Source organism: Gopherus evgoodei, chromosome 1, assembly GCF_007399415.2.
Source record: "Gopherus evgoodei ecotype Sinaloan lineage chromosome 1, rGopEvg1_v1.p, whole genome shotgun sequence".
Classification (NCBI taxonomy): domain Eukaryota; kingdom Metazoa; phylum Chordata; order Testudines; family Testudinidae; genus Gopherus; species Gopherus evgoodei.
The window spans coordinates 294,492,405-294,511,658 of NC_044322.1; the positions used below are offsets into that span (position 1 = coordinate 294,492,405).

At 41.3% G+C, this 19,254-nt stretch overlaps 1 protein-coding gene across 2 annotated transcripts in view; it reads right to left on the minus strand.

Annotated features, from left to right (window-relative positions):
• The window catches only part of NAV3 (neuron navigator 3), an 854,219-nt gene that overhangs the window by 743,386 nt on the left and 91,579 nt on the right, over positions 1–19,254 (minus strand). The window contains exon 3 of one of the 2 annotated variants that reach the window (XM_030548662.1): positions 17–128. The exons of the other annotated variant lie outside the window; for it this stretch is intronic. The gene's annotated coding sequence lies outside the window, so the exon portion shown is untranslated. The remainder of the gene's footprint in view (positions 1–16; positions 129–19,254) is intronic. 2 annotated transcript variants of the gene reach the window in all.

Below are 19,254 nucleotides of genomic sequence, written 5' to 3' on the forward strand. Positions count from 1 at the left end.
ATGGAAATTATACTACCTTGTCTTTCTTGTGGATGTCCCCTTCCAGGTCAGTGCGGAGGGCAGAATGCAGAGGGGAATCTTGGACTGTCACCACTCCATACAGTTCCTATTATGTCATCCACCTCTATCTGAAAGCGGGTACAAATGAATGACAAAGCCAATTTATAAAATAGTAAAGGGCACACTACATCTGAGCCAAAGCAAACACTGATTCTACAGAGCAGCTCTCCAATGTCCAGGAGAGAGGGATTTTGCAGAGAGAAAATGCCCTTTTCTAAAAAGAATAGTTGAGTTCAGAAAACGTAAGTTGGAAAGTTTTAAAAAATCTCATTGAGTTTGAGGCAGCTGGTGTATCATACTTCTCAATCATCTTATGGATCTGCCCCATGGGCAGACACCTCTGGAGGACCACCAAGACCCGTTGCTGATGAAGCAATTGATGTTATTTTCAATGTTTTGCATTCATGTCTAGATACTGAGTGATGGAGGGCACAATATTAAACCAATCCATGCCCCTGCCTCCAACAACTGAAGACAGACTCTCAGCCAAGGGAAAGAACCAACAATTCTCAGTCTCAGCCAGCAACAAACCCATCAACTGACTAACATCCAAATTAAGCAATGTGCCTTGTGACATATCCTGAAGGTAGGTAAACTCTGCCTTTCTCAGACTTAAGGAGGAATTAATTCCAAAGATGGAGGCTCTGCACTCAGAATGTCCTTCTACAAAGAAAGAGAAAAAGTGGAGCAGCATTTGTCTATCTAAAACTGGGGGGGAGAGGCTGACTTCATTTGATGATATAAAAGCATCCAGTAAAGGAAACAGAGTTAATGGTAGTTTCCACATGAGCACCTGCCCTTTTCCCTACTGTAACACAAAAGATCTAGTTACTCCCTCTGTAGGCACATGCATTTTAGAGGTTATAAAGTGATTTGATCAGTCAGCTGTGAGCTGATCAAATAATTTCCTTGTTTTCTTCGTTTCAGAGTCAGAGTCCAAGACGGTAGCAAGTTCTCTAATTTCCTGTTTATCTGGTTAGAGAGAGATCTGAAAAGACACTTGAAATGCATAGATCACCACCTATTATCACAAAACATTCTTTTAGTTCACCATATTGCAATGAAAAACTATATAAGGAGCCTTATTCATGACCCTTTTGTGTGTCCTTATTAGCTACTAAAGTATACTAGTGATTTGAACCAACTTAATAAAGATACCCAACCACAACTACCCATAGAGAACCAAACTTGGAAACATCTATTTCTGAGTTGTATTCTGAAATAACAGGGACATTTTTCTTTTTAATGTACTTGTGCAGACCCATCTACTGTTCTAACCTTAAAAACTCAGAAATCCTTTACATAGCAGAAATGTATGGGAAATATTTTTTTTCCCACAAAAATCGCCCAAAATACAGTAGATTAAGGGCCAAATCAGAAGAGCTGTCAAAGGCAGGTGCAAATGGACAAAAACAGAGGGTGGAATTATCACCACTCCCTTTGGGGATTCCAAAGAGGGGGGACAAGTTTAACCTCTGCAGGAGTTTCGTGAGCAGTGTCCACTGGGGGAAGCACTGAATCAATACACTTCTTAGTCACACTGGCCACATCTCATTCCTGAGCCATCCACTTTTTGATTTTTTGATTATTGCTGTCTCTATAGCCTTCCCTAACCCCAACAAAACTGCGGTCACTTTCTACTGCCACTAATTTGTTCCCTGGTTAGTTATCAGCCCCAGAACACCTCTACTGGGGTTTACATTGGAATAAGTCCTGGGTGAGTCTGGCCTGCATCTGATTTGTATTAAATGTTTCATCCAGGTATATTTTGGAGTGAACGTGGAAACATGTTGAATTCTGTACATAAGATGTCAGCTACTTAATCAAGTTTTTCCTTACAGATTCAATTATGTTTCTTCAAAAAAATAATACTCTAAATTCTTAGGGATGGTTATCAAAAACTAAGAATCATAGGCTAGGAATAGGTCAAATTCAGCTGTACCATAAAAGGGAGCAATTCCTGTTGAACCAATGGAAAGTCATACTCAGCTACAGCAGGGATGAAGTCAGCCCATAGTGTTTTCTTTATATTGCACAAAAATGGCCCAAATTAATCAATGAGTAATTCCACTGATGTGCTATTTAGAAATGACAATGCTGCTTAAATGGCCAAAATCAAACTAGATAATTAAGGCAAATCTGATTATTCCAACCTCAGTCCAAGTTCCATTGTGAGAGTTAATAGATGCTAGGAAGGTGGCTTAGCAAGCTAGCCTTATTTCTCAATTTACATCACCATTTAAATGTTTAATCCTTTTCTAATGTAACTGGTTTTTATACCTAACATCTTTATCTGACTCAACTTTCTCATTAATGTGAACTGTTTTGGATCAAATCTATTACCCTTTCAGGAAAGTTTGTGTGCTGCTATCTCTTAATTCCAGATGAAAAGAAGTCCTCCACCTGCATCCAATTATAGTAAAAACAGAGCTACAGTACCAAGTTATCAATTAGCTGTCAAGTTACAGCAGCTTCCCAAATCAACCTCTAAAATCTCCAGGGATTTCTTCCTAACCACATCTGAATTTTTGCTCATTGTTGCAAAGTGCTGAATTCAATCAACCCAATACTACTTCTGGGTCCCACGCTTTAACTCAAAGATATGCACCTGCCAGCAATCGATGAAAGGACACATTGATTTTAAGGTTCTTACCACAGACACAGGAGAATCTCATGTGCAAATTTATTTATGTCGCCTGAGTCATGGAATGTCAGTATCTATTACTTGTCAAGGGTAGAGATGTAACAGCAAAAATATTGGTATAACTTCCAGAAATTCCACCACTGACAGCTATTACTAATAAGATGCACCAAACATACTTCATAAACCCAGTTCACAGCTACTTACAGAGAGAAAAACTAGGAGACATGTTCATTGTAAGTCACACCCATGCAATGCCATAAAAGTTATCTTAGTTACTTTAAAGTTTGTGGGGGTTTGTGGGTGTAACTGAGAGCAGAGTTTGGACCAAGTTATTCCCATCCTGCTTTCCCTGGCCCTGCAATGCAGAAATTTTATCCCAACATCTTTCCAAAAGGCTAGTGTATATTTAGAGTTAAGCTTTACATACAAAACAAGTAACTTTATTATAAAATCCTTTTTCATACACACAGCTAACGTCTCAGAGGATATGGCTTAATGATTGATTAATTTGTTCACCGCACAACATTTAAGCTGATGTATGTATTGTGCTGAAAGGGAGGGAATAGCTGAACATACACATTTAGTATTAGTGGACAGTCTCCACCCATTGATTAATGATGGCTGTCAACAGTGATACCAACTGAACACACTTGCGCGTCTTGCTTAAATTTGCTTGCTAAAACCCATTCAATAGAATTAGTGACCTGAGAGAAGCTCACTTTCCCCTCATTTCTCCAAACTGGAGGCCTCATACCCAATATGAAGACATCAAGGTAGAAAATGATATATATTTCATACATTGTTAGACCTTTAGGTGACCTATAACAGAAATGTCAAGTTTCAGTTTTGTACTTTTCCTGTAATCACAAGGCCCACAAGAAATGAATGAAACAATTTTCCAGATTCTAGTTCTAAAAGACACATACATTTCCTGCTTTTTGTGACCTACTTAAATCAGACAAGAAAGAGTAGACTTTTTTTGTCATCTCTTCTAGAGCGTTAAAGGTGAAACTTGGGATTTCTCTCCTTCCCTCCCTTTCAGCACCTCATACTTAATGTGAGCTGGATTTCTATACTGTAGTGTGATGAGAACATAGATGTTAACTGTATTTGTTACCCTAGCCTGGATCATTCCCTGCCACTCCCAAACCTGGAGGGTCCACAGAAGTAATCAGGGCTCTTTGAAAGGCCAGAATCATCCACATGAAGTTCTGCAGTCTGGTCTCCCACGGCTCTCCCCTATTCCTTTGCACTCCAACAGAGCCAGGCTTCCCATGATTTCCTGGGACCTTGGGGTTGGGATGGACTGAACTGATGACGTCCCAGAGAAGATCACATTGCCTCAGGGTGTTACTGTCTTTTCTTGAGAATCTCCATGCAGCCCACTGGAGGGGTGTATGTCTCTCCAATCTCCCCCTCAGCCCTGCCTCCCTCTCCTGTCCTCGCCCTGCTTGGACTCCAGATCCATCAACACCTTCCTCGGGGTTCTGAGGAAGTCTTGTAAGGTGCCACAGAAGCCCTCCTTTAGAAGGAGGGCTGCATACACAGTGTTCATCCATGTATGGATCTAGGAAGGACAACCTGGACCCTGATACATGCATCATTATTATATTAGTCATATTTATAAATGCTATACTATAGGCCAGATGGACCTCAATGGGAACCTCGCCTTGTATGTACATCTGAAATTACAATTTGGCCCCAAATATGTAAAAGTTTTACTTCTCAATACATTACTACACTAATGTACTATCCATACACACTCACCAACAGTGTCAGAAGACAGACAATGCTCTGTATCAGTTAATTTGCTTGACTTAACTCTACAGGGATTTTAGTGTTGCCAAGTAATGGAATTTAGGTGCAACAATGGAAGATACCGCACCATGCCTATAGGATATTCAGCCCTGTAACCTGTGTCTTTTTTAAGTTCCCATAATGCACCTAACTGTAACAATATCTGAACAGCCCTGTGGGGGACAGGACAGAATGACTTCTTTTCCCAGGCTTTGAATAAAAATCTTAAATTTAACTTAGCCTTTATTTTAACGAACAAACAGAATGACAAGCATATTAGCATAAAAGCAGGAAATTAAAAAAGCCTTTGAAAGCCTAAATTAAAACATTTGAAAAAGTATACATTTTAATCATAGTATTTTCTCACTTGTAGCACTAAAACCATTTTGCTACTTTTAACCCTCCCATGCCAATTCTGCTATGGCTTTTATCAGAGTCTCTTTCCCACTTTGAACTTTAGCATTCAGAAAGTGGGGACCTGCCTGTTCCCTTCTAAGCTTAATTCCTAGCTTAGATCTTATCACACTGCCACCAACCCAAAATATAGTATTTGGGTACACTCCCTGTCCCCCAAAACCTTCCCTGGGGAACCCAAGACCCAAACCCCTTGAGTCTTAAAACAAGGGAAATAAACCATTCCCCTCTCCTTCCTTCCTCCCAGATTTTCCCCTCCCTGGGTTACACTGGGAGATCACTGTGATTCAAACTCCTTGAATCTTAAAGCAGAGAGGAAATTCATCTCCCCCCCCTTCTCTCCCCCTCCCAGACTCTCCCTGAGAGAGAGACACTGATCCCAACTCCTTGGATCCTAACACAGAGAGAAATTAACCTTTCCCTCCCCCTTCTCTCCTTTCCCCTCACCAATCCCTGGTGAGTTCAGACCCAGTCCCCTTGGGACTTACACAGGAATAAAAAAATCAATCAGATTCTTAAAAGAAAAGCTTTTAATTAAAGAAAGAAAAAGTAAAAATTATCTCTGTAAAATCAAGATGGAAAAATGTTTACAGGGTCTTCAGCTATATAGACTAGAGGGACTCCATCCCCCTAGCATAAAATACAAGTTACAGCAAACAGAGATAAAATCCTTCCAGCAAAATACACACTTGAAATAAAGAAAACAAACAAATCTAATCTGCTTTCTATCTATTACTTACTATCTGGAACCTGAGAGACTGTTCAGTAAGACTGGAGAAATCTGGTTACATGACTGGCTTCTCTTAATCCCAAGAGAGAACATAGAACAGGACAAAAAGCACAAAACAAAGACTTCCCTCCACCAAGATTTGAAAGTATCTTGTCTCCCGATTGGTCCTTTGGTCAGGTGTCAGCCAGTCACTTAGCTTGTTAACCCTTTACAGGTAAAAGAGACATTAACCCTTAATTATCTGTTTATGACAGCTTTGTTGACAGCAAGGATGTGTTTAAGAATGTAGTCCAAAGCCCTGAAGCCCAAAGTGTGGTTCTACTTCAAGAAGTGTCTTTTTTGGAATTCCACACTTGTTTCTTTTGGTCCATCTCAATAATTTCCAGATCAAATTTACTTAGTTTCCACATATAAAAAGATGTTTTTTCTTAACTGCCAGCCCTGTAACCTCAACCTAGGTCCCAGGTTCTGAATGTCAAGCTAGGTTCTATTTCGCTAACGTAGGAGTATCAGTAAAAAAATGTTTCAAGAAACCAAAATTCTGTCCTCAGCTATACCTCTTCAACTCCATAGCCTTCAAATTCTGCACTGAAATACACATGTGCAGGTGCATGTGTATTTGGCCCTGCAGTTGGAACTTAGTTAATAATTTTGTTGATTATGTCTAAGACCAAACAGAGCCCAAATCACTTTTCCATTGCTGTGATATGTCTACTATAGGGTGACCAGACAACAAGTGTGAAAAATTGGGACAGGGGATGGGGGGGTAATAGATGCCTGTAGAAGAAAAAGCCCCAAATATCAGGACCGTCCCTGTAAAATAGGGACATCTGGTCACCCTAGTCTACTAACAGGAGTAAAATGCAGTAAAAATTCATTTTGTCATTAAAATAAACAGATGGAATTTGGAATAAAAATGTAGAGAGTAGATCTTGTGGGTAAGAAGGTGCTCTTTTTATATAGTCCTATTTCAGTTCATAGCTACACTTTATATTTCTTAATGCAAAAGCTTTCATCTATCTCCCACAGCTAAATGTACCTTTCTGATTTTCTCTAAGGCGCTCCTGACAAATTAAACAAAAAAGACCAACAGACTTGCAAAAACAAGGATTTTTTTTTAAACGGAACTTGACATTTAAAAAATCCCTTTTAGCTGGTTTTTGAGAGGCTATTGAGTAGTAAAGTCTTTCATAACAATAGAACAGAATGAGTGTAAGAAAATAGTCATATGCAAGTTTTAAGATTATATAATACAAAAATACTTTTGTTTTTATACTGTACATATGCCCATAATATTTGAGAGCCTCACAGGCTGCTATAATTAATCCATGAACCCATATGTCTTATATTAAAAGTAAATATTCTCCAAACTATCACTTTCTGCAGCTAATGAACTGTTTCCCTTAACTCTGCTTGGCTCAATGATCTCTAATAACCTCTATTGCAAACAGTTGCACAAACTTTTATTAATAATAGCACCATTAAAAAGAGGACAAATAACCTTGTGGTTAGCACCATATCAGGAAATAAAGAGTTGGGTTTTATAATCCATAACAATATTATCTAAATACTTACCTAACTCACAGGGGGCTTGATGATAAATCCATTTATGTTTGTAAAATTCTCTGAGCTTCTAAGATGGAAAGTGCTATGCAAATGAAGTGTTATGTAATATAATATAAATACTCAGATGTTTACATACATTCATACACATACCTGTACACACACACACACATACACACAGATAGAATAGTGACACCCTAGCACTGCCTATTGTTTAGGTTGCACAACACTTCCCATCATAATACTCTGTTTTAAGTTGATTATAACTGCCAATCTTCAACTATCTAAGCTTCAATTTTTCATGTCAAGTGTCTGCCTGAGGTTAAATCTTTTGGGATAATGTCGGCAAAAAGGCTCAGCTATTTCTCAGAAAGCATTTAAGGGAAAAAAATAGTTTTGCCCATGTTCAAATTCTTACAACTGTTTAAGTGAGAAGCTCTACCGTGTCCACGCGTTGGAGCACTGATTTGGAATTTGGCAGGCATGTCACCTTGGTGTCAGAAATGTGTCTTTCATGATCCTGGTGAGAAATCAGCCTAAATTTGGTAAGTGATGAGCCTCTGAAAGTCTCAGCTCACATGTGTTTGGTGTAACTGGGCAGCTAAATTCTCCAAAGATTCCGCCTGCACTGAGCATGCTCCAGCCCAATCTGCTGGGGCTGAACAGAACCTTTTTTATAGACTCATAGACTTTAAGGTCAGAAGGGACCATTATGATCATCTAGTCTGACCTCCTGCACAATGCAGGCCATAGAATTTCACCCACCCACTCCTGTAACAAACCCCTAACCTATGTCTGAGTTATTGAAGTCCTCAAATCGTGGTTTAAAGACCTCAAACTGCAGAGAATCTTCCAGCAAGTGACCTGTGCTTCACACTGCAGAGGAAGGTAAAAAACCTCCAGGGCCTCTGCCAATCTTCCCTGGAGGAAAATTCCTGCCCGACCCCAAATATCGTGAACAGCTAAACCCTGAGCACGTGGGCAAGACTCACCAGCCAGCACCCAGGAAAGAATTCTCTATAATAACTCAGATCCTACCCCACCTAACATCCCAGTTGCTGGGCGAGCCAGGTCTTTAGGGGATTTTGAAGGAGGAGACTGGCGCAAGAAGCAGGCAGGTATTGGGGCATGGACCTCCTTAATTCTGGCATTTCTAAACATTTGAGTGCTTGACTTGGCTATTTTAACATACTTTTAATGTAGTTATTGTGTGTAACATTAGATATAGATACACACAATCTGGATAGCAGACAGGGGTAAAACAACTTGCCCAAGATCACACAGTATGTCACTGAGTGGGTCAGGAACATAACTCTGGCTTCCAGTATCATGCTCTGATAATTGCAAAAATAGGTACATACACACACACACACACACAAATCTCCTCAATTCAAAATTTATATATACAGATATTTACAGGGATAAAGTGACATAGCTCCTTTAACTTTAATACAGTGATGACAATTCACACCAGCTGAGGATCTTCCCCTTCATATAAATATATTTTTAAAATTATGCTTAGAAATGTTCAAATCTATTGGCAAAGCTGGATAAGAAGGTATTTAATGTACTATGGACACCACTCTGCCTTCACACAGTTCTATCTCCTTTCTAACTAGGAGAAGACAGTTCAAGAAAAAAACATCTGAAATTGTTGAGTGCCTAAAACTACAAAGTGAGACTATGAAGCTTGGGAACTGAAAGGTGTAGGAGTAAGCAGTAGTTGAAATGTTGCTAACCAATAACGTAGCAGACTCAGCAAGGCTTGAGTCATGGCATGATAGGCAATTAGTGTTTAATGTTAATACGTTTTTTTCCCATTATCTTATTTGTTTTTTTATATTGCACATCACATTTTACACAATTAGTTGTCACGCTTTTTCTTCCCGCACCCCCTCAAGCACCCACCATACAAAGCCTCCTGAAAAAAATATGCCATTTGCTAATAATATTTTCTAACAAAAACGATCTTTGTTCACTAGTTTCTGCACAGTCAACTAAATCTTTACAGAAACTGAATGAAGCTACTTTCTTCCTCAAGCCTGTTTAATAAAGCTATAAAGCTACCATAGTAAATGTGAAGCCTTAAAAATGCCAGACAATACAATTGTCTCCTGCTATAACCAGGGCTTTGGAGCTGTGCTCTGGCTCTGCTCCAGCTCCAGGCAAAAACCTGCAGCTCCACTGCTCTGGAGCTGCTCCGCACTCCAGCTCCGGGCTCTGCTCCAAAGCCCTGACTATAACACAACATAGTAGCAGAAATACACATCGTTTATGTGTGACTGGCAGAGCAGTGGAGGGCTACAGTTCAAGTGAAGGGCCTCAAGTGCCAGCTCTTTCTCAAATGAGTAGAGGAAGTCAACAGTGTCACAGCCTCAACAAAATTGCTCAACGTTTACCATACTGCTTCTGGGCATGGTTCCAACATGACGGACCCATGTGTCATAACCTTCCCTTGCTCTGAGTATGCTCCAGCATTGTCTCTTTCCTTAACCTCAGAGAATCATAGAACTGGAAAGGACCTCGAGAGACCATCCAGTCCAGTCCCCTGCACTTGTGGCAGGACTAATGATCTCTTAGACCATTCCTGACAGTGTTTGTCTAACCTGCTCAGAAAAGTCTCCAATGATGGAGATTCCACAACCTCCCTAGGCAATTTATTCCAGTTCTTAACCACCTTGACAGTTAGAAAGTTTTCCTAATGTCTAACCTAAACCTTCCTTGCTGCAATTTAAGCCCATTGCTTCTTGTCCTTGTCATAACCTATTCCCAGATTTGGACCTTAGCGTCCAAAATATGGGGGTTAGCATGAAAACCTCCAAGCTTAGTTACCAGCTTGGACCTGGTAAAGCTGCCACCACCCAAAAAATTAGAGTGTTTTGGGGCACTCTGGTCCCCCCAAAAACCTTCCCTGGGGACCCCAAGACCCAAATTCCTTGAGTTTCACAACAAAGGGGAATAAACCATTTCCCTTCCCTTCTCCCTTCCAGGTGTTCCCTCCCTGGGTTCCTGGAGAGATACACAGAAGCAAGCTCTGTGAATCTAAACAGAGGGACTCCACCCTCTCTATTTCCAGTCCTGGAAACACAAGGAGAGAGAGCCAATCTCTCCCCCACCCCCCTCCTTCACCCAGAGGGAATGCAAAGTCAGGCTAGTAAATCTAACACACACAGATTTCCCCCTGACTTCTTCCTCCCACCAATTCCCGGTGAGCACAGTCTCAGTTCCCTGGAGTTCCCCACTAAAGAAAACTCCAACAGGTCTTAAAAAGAAAGCTTTATGTAAAAAGAAAGAAAAATACATAAAAATGGTCTCTCTGTATTAAGGTGACAAATACAGGGTCAATTGCTTAAAAGAAATATGAATAAACAGCCTTATTCAAAAGAACACAATTCAAAACATTCCAGCAACTACACACATGTAAATACAAAAGAAAAAAACAATAACCCCTATTGTTTTATGATCTCTGTACTTACAACTTGGAAACAGAAGATTAGAAAGCAGGAGATAGAAAAATCCTTCCCATAGCCGAGAGAGTACAGGCAGAAGACCAGAACAAAGGACTCACACACAAACTTCCCTCCACCCAGATTTGAAAAAGTCTTGTTTCCTGATTGGTCCTCTGGTCAGGTGTTTCAGGTTACTCCTTTCCAGGTAAAAGAACATTAACCTTTAGCTATCTGTTTATGACAGTCCTATCTTCAGAGGTTATCTGGGATGCTATCTGGCATGCTTCCTGGGCACAGGGTCTCTGCTTCCCCTTCACAGAAATGGGACTTGACAGTCCAGCTGCACCAGGACCAGTGCTGACCCCTCATTCATGGTTGCTTCAGCACAGCCTTTCCCAGAATTGCACCTTGTGAACACTCTGGGTTACAGTTTACTTCTCTAAGGACACATAAAACAGAGACTTTCCAGAAGTTTCCAAAACCAACCACTCTTGAGACAGCACAAGAAATATATGGATTCAGACAAAACAATAAAACACCTTTAAGCATCCCCATCCCAGTTTCCTCACTACTCTGGAATCTTTTGGGGGATTTGGGTCAGTGTCTTCTAAGCAGTCCAGGATCCTTCCCCTTTCTCTGCCCTCTTGCACATGGCTTCTCCTCTGAAACCTGGTATCTATCTGGTCTTGTCTCATCTCTATCTGAGATGGCCAGTAAGAGATCATTTTTGTTTTAGCTTCCAGTCCCCTTTGTCAGGTGACTCCTTATCAGCTTAAGCAGATGATCAAAGTCCTTCACCACGTCGGCCATTGCTTAGTTATCAGCCACGCTCAGCAGACTCTTTCTTCTTCTTTGTCAAAAGGGGCTTCCTTGTGAATCCAGGCTTAATAACCCTCCATTGTTAGTCCTGTGCACCATGCTTTGGAATTTCACAGTCCAGCATGGAGGTAAAAGGAGAACAGAGAAAACAAGCAAGCCCCAAAGTAGAGTTTGCAGCCTGAAACAGATAAAGAAAAGGAAGACCCCTAACATCAAACTGCAATTAATAAATTGTACATAGACAGATTCCTCAAGTAATCGTACATGAGATTACTAATGAGATGAACATGATTTGCCAGGGGAAGAGTCCACATGGTTTTTGTAAAGGGAAATCATGCCTCACCAATCTATTAGAATTCTTTCAGGGAGTCAACAAGCATGTGGTGATGGGGGATCCAATGGATATAGTGTACTTAGATTTTCAGAAAGCCTTTGACAAGGTCCCTCACCAAGGCTCTAAAGCAAAGTAAGCTGTCATGGAACAAGAGGAAAGGTCCCCTCAAGAATCAATAACAGTTGAAAGATAGGAAACAAAGTGTAGGAATAAATGGTCAGTTTTCAGAATGGAGAGAGGTAAATAGTGGTATCCCCCAAGGATCAGTACTGGGACCAGTACTGTTCAACATATTAATACATGGTCTGGAGGAAAAGGGCAAACAATGAGGTGCCAAAATTTGCAGATGATACAAAACTATTCAAGATAGTTAAGTCCAAAGCAGACTGCGAAGAGCCACAAAAGGATCTCTCAAAATTGGGTGACGGGGCAACAAAATGGCAGATGAAATTCAGTGCTGATCAATGCAAAGTAATGCACATTACAAAACATAATCCCAACTATACATATAAAATGATGGGGTCTAAATTAGCTGTTACTCAAGAAAGAGTTCTTGGAGTCATGGTGGATAGTTCTCCGAAAACGTCCACTCAATGTCCAATGGCAGTCAAAAAAGCAAACAGAATGTTGTGAATCATTAAGAAAGGGATAGATAATAAGACAGAAAATATAATATCACCTCTGCATAAAGCCATGGTATGCTCACATCTTGAATACTGTGTGCAGATGTGGTTGCCCCATCTCAAAAAAGATATATTGGAATTAGAAAAGGCTCAGAAAAGGGGTATGGAATAGCTTTCATCTGAGGAGAGATTAATGAAAAACTGGGATTTTTCAGCTTGGAAAAGAGACAACTAAGAGGGGATAGGATGGAGGCCTATAAAATCATGACAGATGTGGAGAAAATAAATGAGCATGTGTTATTTATTCCTTCTCAGAACACAAGAACTAGGGATCATGAAAAGAAGTTAATAGGCAGCAGGTTTCAAACAAACAAAAGGAAGTATTTCTTCACACAATGAACAGTCAACCTATGGAACTCCTTGCCAGAAGGTGTTGTGAAGGCCAAGACTATAATAGGGTTCAAAAAAGATCTAGATAAATTGATGGAGGATAAAGGCCCAGCTTTAGGCTGATTCCTCTGATTCCCCTAAACAGGACCCCGTGCCTAAGAGGGCCCTGCATCCTAGAGGAAGAGAGCCTAACTTTTTAATTTTTACTCACCCGGCAGCGGTCTGAGTCTTTGGCAGCATTTCAGCGTCAGGTCCTTCAGTGCCCCAGAAGACCAGAGTGGGTGAAGGACCGCTGCCGAAGTGCGGCCGAAGACCCGGACTGCTGCTGAATCAGGCCCTGCAGTTCCTAAAGCCAGCCCTGGGAGGATAGGTCCCTCAAAGGCTATTAGCCAGAATGGGCAGGGATCATGTTCCTAGCCTCTGTTTGCCAGAAGCTGGGAGTGGGCAACAGGGAATGGATCACTTGATGATTACCTGTCCTGTTCATTCCCTCTGAAGCACCTGGAATTGGCTACTGTCAGAAGACTAGGCTAGAAGGACCTTTGGTCTGACCCAGTATAGCTGTTCTTATGTAATGTGAATAAATGCTGCAGGAGTTAGCCCAACATTTTTTCACTATATGAAAGTAAAGATCTCCCCTGAATTGATTGATTTATTTTCTGGACCCCAACTCTGCAATCTAATTCACTGCATGGACAGTTTTGCCCAGTAGTAGTTCCGGTTAAGTCAATAGTAGTCTGAATAGGTACTGAGGCCCCACATCCATACAAATCAGACTACAAGATGGGGCAACATTTTCTTACTTTACAAATACCACCTGTGTGGTACTTTCAAAATACAGAAATGTGTAAACGATAAACATATTGAAACAATAAACTAGGCAATACACTAGCAATAAAAAAACTAGCAATAAACTAGGCAAATACAACTTAGATGGGGCTACTATAAGGTGGGTGCATAACCCTACTCAGTAGTTATTAATGGTTCCCAATCCTGTTGGAAAGGTATAACAAGTGGGGTTTCGTAGGGATCTGTTTTGGGACTGGCTCTGTTCAATATCTTCATCAACGACATAGATATTGGCATAGAAAGTACGCTTATTAAGTTTGCAGATGATATCAAACTGGGAGGGATTGCAACTGCTTTGGAGGATAGTCATAATTCAAAATGATCTGGACAAATTGGAGAAATGGTCTGAGGTAAACAGGATGAAGTTAAACAAAGAGAAATGCAAAGTGCTCCACTTAGGAAGGAACAATCAGTTTCACACATACAGAATGGGAAGAGACTGTCTAGGAAGGAGTATGGCAGAAAGGGATCTAGGGGTTATAGTGGACAACAAGCTAAATATGAGTCAAAAGTGTGATGTTGTTGCAAAAAAAACGAAAACATGATTCTGGGATGCATTAAAAGTCATTTTTCTGCTCTACTCTGCGGTGGTTAGGCCTAAACTGGAGTATTGTGTCCAGTTCTGGGCACCGCATTTCAAGAAAGATGTGGAGAAATTGGAGAGGCTTCAGAGAAGAGCAACAAGAATGATTAAAGGTCTTGAGAACATGACCTATGAAGGAAGGCTGAAAGAACTGGGTTTGTTTAGTTTGGAAAAGAGAAAACTGAGAGGGGACATGATAGCAGTTTTCAGGTATCTAAAAGGGTGTCATAAGGAGGAGGGAGAAAACTTGTTCATCTTAGCCTCTAAGAATAGAACAAGAAGCAATGGGCTTTAACTGCCACAAGGGAGCTTTAGTTTGGACATTAGGAAAAAGTTCCTAACTGTCAGGGTGGTTAAATACTGGAACAAATTGCCTAGGGAGGCTGTGGAATCTCCATCTCTCAATTACCTCTCGAGGTCCCTTCCAGTCCTGGAATCTATGAAAAAAACCAATCATTGTTGTTTCTATCCTATTCAAACCTGAAGGTCTCTGGTGTGTCTTCACATAACAGCATTTAGATAAATGACAAAAATCAATAAATTATAGTTCAAGGAAAAGAAACTGTTGAGCATAAAATAGCTGAAATGAAATACCCAAATGCTGACTGTGATGCACAAGCGTAGAGAAATCACACATCTTAAAAAAATATTGTTTTCCATCGTCTAAATTTATCATGGCTGTCAAGTTATCTTAACATTATTCTTTGGAATCAGCAAATGTGAAAGCTAATTTTTAATGTCAGATAATCTTTCATTAAGTATCTTTTTATACTAGGCAATAATTCAAAGCAAAATGTGAAAATCCATACTTCTGTTAACATGGATAGCTACGGTCTTGACATCTCAGGAGTTAGGTTTGTAATTAACAAGAAAAGAGAAAAATGCTACCCTGGGTTAGGGGGGAAATTAATGTTTCCAAGGCTAAATATACCACAAATAGAAGAATTTTATATTGCATGTCTCTTTATCATTTTAAAATAAAGTCAAATTGTCTGTAAAAGCCATAGACAAATCAATCCCGGGAAATGCTGTGAATAATTAAAGCAATTATGTAGCTTTGGTAATAAACGATAATTTATATCTCAAGATAGGAATGGTTCATTTTATGTCTAGGGCAACTAATGATGTCTGAACTTTGACTACTTCAGAATAATGGAATTTTAATTCAAACTCCTATTACAATTGCCTGGCTTCAACCTCTTTAAAAAATAGGCTTAAATCGCCTGTCGTATCTTTAAGTTAACAAATCTTTAGTATGTCAGAAGAAGAATGTAATATTTCAAGAAAAATGGGTTAGAGCCAGCTCAGTTCCTGGATTCTTTTCCCCAGAAAAGCTTTGAGGGACAGTGAACAGAAAAGGAGGATTATGGATACATATACATGTACGGCAGCAGAAGTAACTCTGACCGTGACTATGTCACTTTTTATAAAGGATTCAAATCTACCATCCTCAGCCTAGCAAAACATAATGGGTAGGCTTCTGTGCCTACTGAAGTCAGTGGCAAAACTCTTTTTGATTCCAATTCCTTCTTTTCACCTTACTTTACCATCCTCCTGTTTCTACTCAGGGTTAATTCTCAATTAACATTAACAGGAATCAGAGTAGCAGCCGTGTTAGTCTGTATCCGCAAAAAGAACAGGAGTACTTGTGGCACCTTAGAGACTAACAAATTTATTTCAGCATAAGCTTTCGTGGGCTACAGCCCACTTCATCAGATGCATGCAGTGGAAAATACACTAGGAAGATATATATATATATATATACACACACACAGAGAACATGAAACAATGGATGTTACCATACATTCTCTAACAAGAGTGATCAGTTAAGGTGAGCTATTACCAGCAGGAGAGAAAAAAAAACTTTTTGAAGTGGTAATCAAAATGGTCCATTTGCAGCAGTTGACAAGAAGGTGTGAGAGAAACAGCAGGGAGGGAATAAATATGGAGATATAGTTTTACTTTATGTAATGACCCATCCACTCCCAGTCTTTATTTAAGCCTAATTTAATGGTGTCCATTTTGAAAATTAATTCCAATTCAGCAGTCTCTTGTTGGAGTCTGTTTTTGTTGTAATATTGTGACTTTTAGGTCTGTAATGGAGTGACCAGGGAGACTGAAGTGTTCTCCAGCTGGTTTTTGAACGTTATAATTCTTGATGTCTGGTTTGTGTCCATTTATTCTTTTACGTAGAGACTGTCTGCTTTGGCCAATGTACATGGCAGAGGGACATTGCTGGCACATGATGGCATATATCACATGAGTAGATGTGCTGGTGAACAAGCCTCTGATAGTGTGGCTGATGTGATTAGGTCCTATGATGGTGTCCCCTGAATAGATACGTGGACAGAGTTGGCAACAGGCTTTGTTGAAAGGATAGGTTCCTGGGCTAGTGTTTTTGTTGTGTAGTCTGTGGTTGCTGGTGAGTATTTGCTTCAGTTTAGGGGGCTGTCTGTAAGCAAGGACTGACCTGTCTCCTAAGATCTGTGAGAGTGATGGATCGTCCTTCAGGATAGGTTGTAAATCCTTGATGCGCTGGAGAGATTTTAGTTGGGGGCTGAAGGTGACGGCTAGTGGCGTTCTGTTACTTTCTTTGTTGGATCTGTCCTGTAGTAGGTGACTTCTGGGTACTCTTCTGGCTTTGTCAATCTGTTTCTTCACTTCAGCAGGTGAGTATTGTAGTTGTAAGAATGCTTGATAGAGATCTTGTAGGTGTTTCTCTCTGTCTGAGGGGTTGGAGCAAATGTGATTGCATCGTAGAGCTAGGCTGTAGACAATGGATCCTGTGGTGTGGTCTGGATGAAAGCTGGAGGCATGTAGGTAAGTACTCCTATTAACAGGAATGTTCCTGCGTAAGGACTGCAGGATCAGTAGGATTTATAGTTAACCATTCTGGTGTAAAACAGATTGTAGGAGATTATAAAAAGGCTACTTAAAGAAAATTAACAGGATTTGGTAAACCTGCTACATTCATTTAAGTATGCAGATTTTCTATTTCTGTTGAAATAAAGCTATTACTGCAGCCTCGTACCTCCCAAAACACTTGAGGCATGTACTAATGGCCCATGAAAATATGACCTATCGATACTAATTGTTTAATAATCCTGTGGTGGATGTTCTTGATGAATCAGAACGCTCACTGCATGTTACTCTTTCAGGAATATTGTTCATGGCAGAGCGATTAAACACTGAAACATAGCCAAGGCACTGGATACTCATAAAAGCTGCTTGTTGCCAGGATGCCATTAACATTATTCTTATTATACGACAGTGAAGAGATTAGTCAAACCATAACCTCATTTTGTTTTAATAATCCATTTTCTTGCCATGGGAGGATAAAAAGTTAAGAGCTGCTACTTCCTTGGACTGTCCATTGACAGATGGGCTTAGATAAGTAATTGTGAAGGCAATTTCTAAAAACAAATACAGTAGAACCTCAAAAATTAGGGACTAACCGGTCAACCAGACACCATGTAAAACTGGAAGTAACCAATCAGGCAGCAGCAGAAACCAAAAAAAAAAAAAAAAAAACCAACCAAACCTGCAAATATTGCACTGTGCCAGTATTGCATCTTAAAGGTAGACACAGCTGGGCTACCTGTCCCCACCAACACTACCACCCATGGGGCTGCCACTTACAGCAAGACACTAGGAGCTGCCAGCCCAAGGTAGCCAAGGCCAGCAGAGCAGGAGCAGCGCTAGGGTCTGCACCACTTTCACCCCTCCACCTCCCTGCCAGGAGGGGGACGCACTGTTTTTACCAGCCCTCCTCTGGCTGGGAGGGGGACAGGCTGTTTTACACTGTCCCTCCCCTGGGAGGAGGACACACACACACACACACACACACACACACACACACACACACACACACAGACACCGAGGAGGGAAACAAGCTTGCAGACTCACCCTAGCACTGAGTAGGGAGCGCAGCTGCTGCTGAAACCTGGCCTGGGGTCTCAGCCGCTGGATCTGGAGCCCAAACTGTGTTTTGTTCAGAGTTACTAATGTTTCAGAGTTACGGATAACTTCTATTCCCAAGGTTCTACTGTAACTGCCTTTGCACACTGACCACTCCCTAGGAGTACTGTAACTGGACACACAGGGTCAAATTCTTGGATCTGTGCAATCTATTGACTTCACTCATCACTGGCTTCATTGGGATTGTACAAGTGTCAGTAGGGTGACCAGATGTACAAATAAAATTGGGACTGTCCCGATATTTAATCTTTTGTCCCACGTCCTGATCAATGTACGATCAGGGAGCCATTTGTCCCGATATTCAGGTAAGGAGGCAAGCGGGAGAGAGGCACTGATGCTGTGGGTGCTCCAGGGCTGGAGCACCCACAGAGAAAAATTGCAGCCAAGCTCCCCCATCCTTGTCTCCTTCTCCCCCCGTCCTCACTCCTCCCCTCCTCCACACTTCCTGCCACCTAACAGCTGTTTGGCGGTGCTTAGCGCTTTCCTGTAGGGAGGGGAGAGGAGTAGGGATGCGGTGTGCTCGGGGAGGAGGCAGAGAAGAGGCAGGGCAAGGGTGGGGAATTGGGGGAAGGGAGTCGAATGGGGGTGGGGAGAAGGTGGTGCAGGGGCGGGAAGAGGTGGGGGGTGGGCGAGCACCCACCCAGCAGAGGGGAAGTCAGTGCCGTAGGGGTGAGTGGCAGACAGCGGGATGAAGAGGTGAGCGGTGGGTGGGCGAGCAAGCAGGTGAGGAGGCAAGCAGTGGGTGGGCAACTGAGCAAGCCAGTGGCAGGCCAGAGGATGAGGAACGGCTTGGTCAGGGGGGCGAGTGGGGGCGGAGTCTGGGAGGAGCGGGGGTGGACTGTGAGCAGGGCTGATGGCACCCCAATGCATCCCAATATTTTAATGTGGTGGTCTGGTCACCCAGAGGCCTGGTCTACACTGGGGGAGGGGGAAAATCAATCTAAGATACACAACTTCAGCTACGAGAATAGTGTAGCTGAAGTCGACGTATCTTAGGTCGAAATAAAATTACTTATTTCGC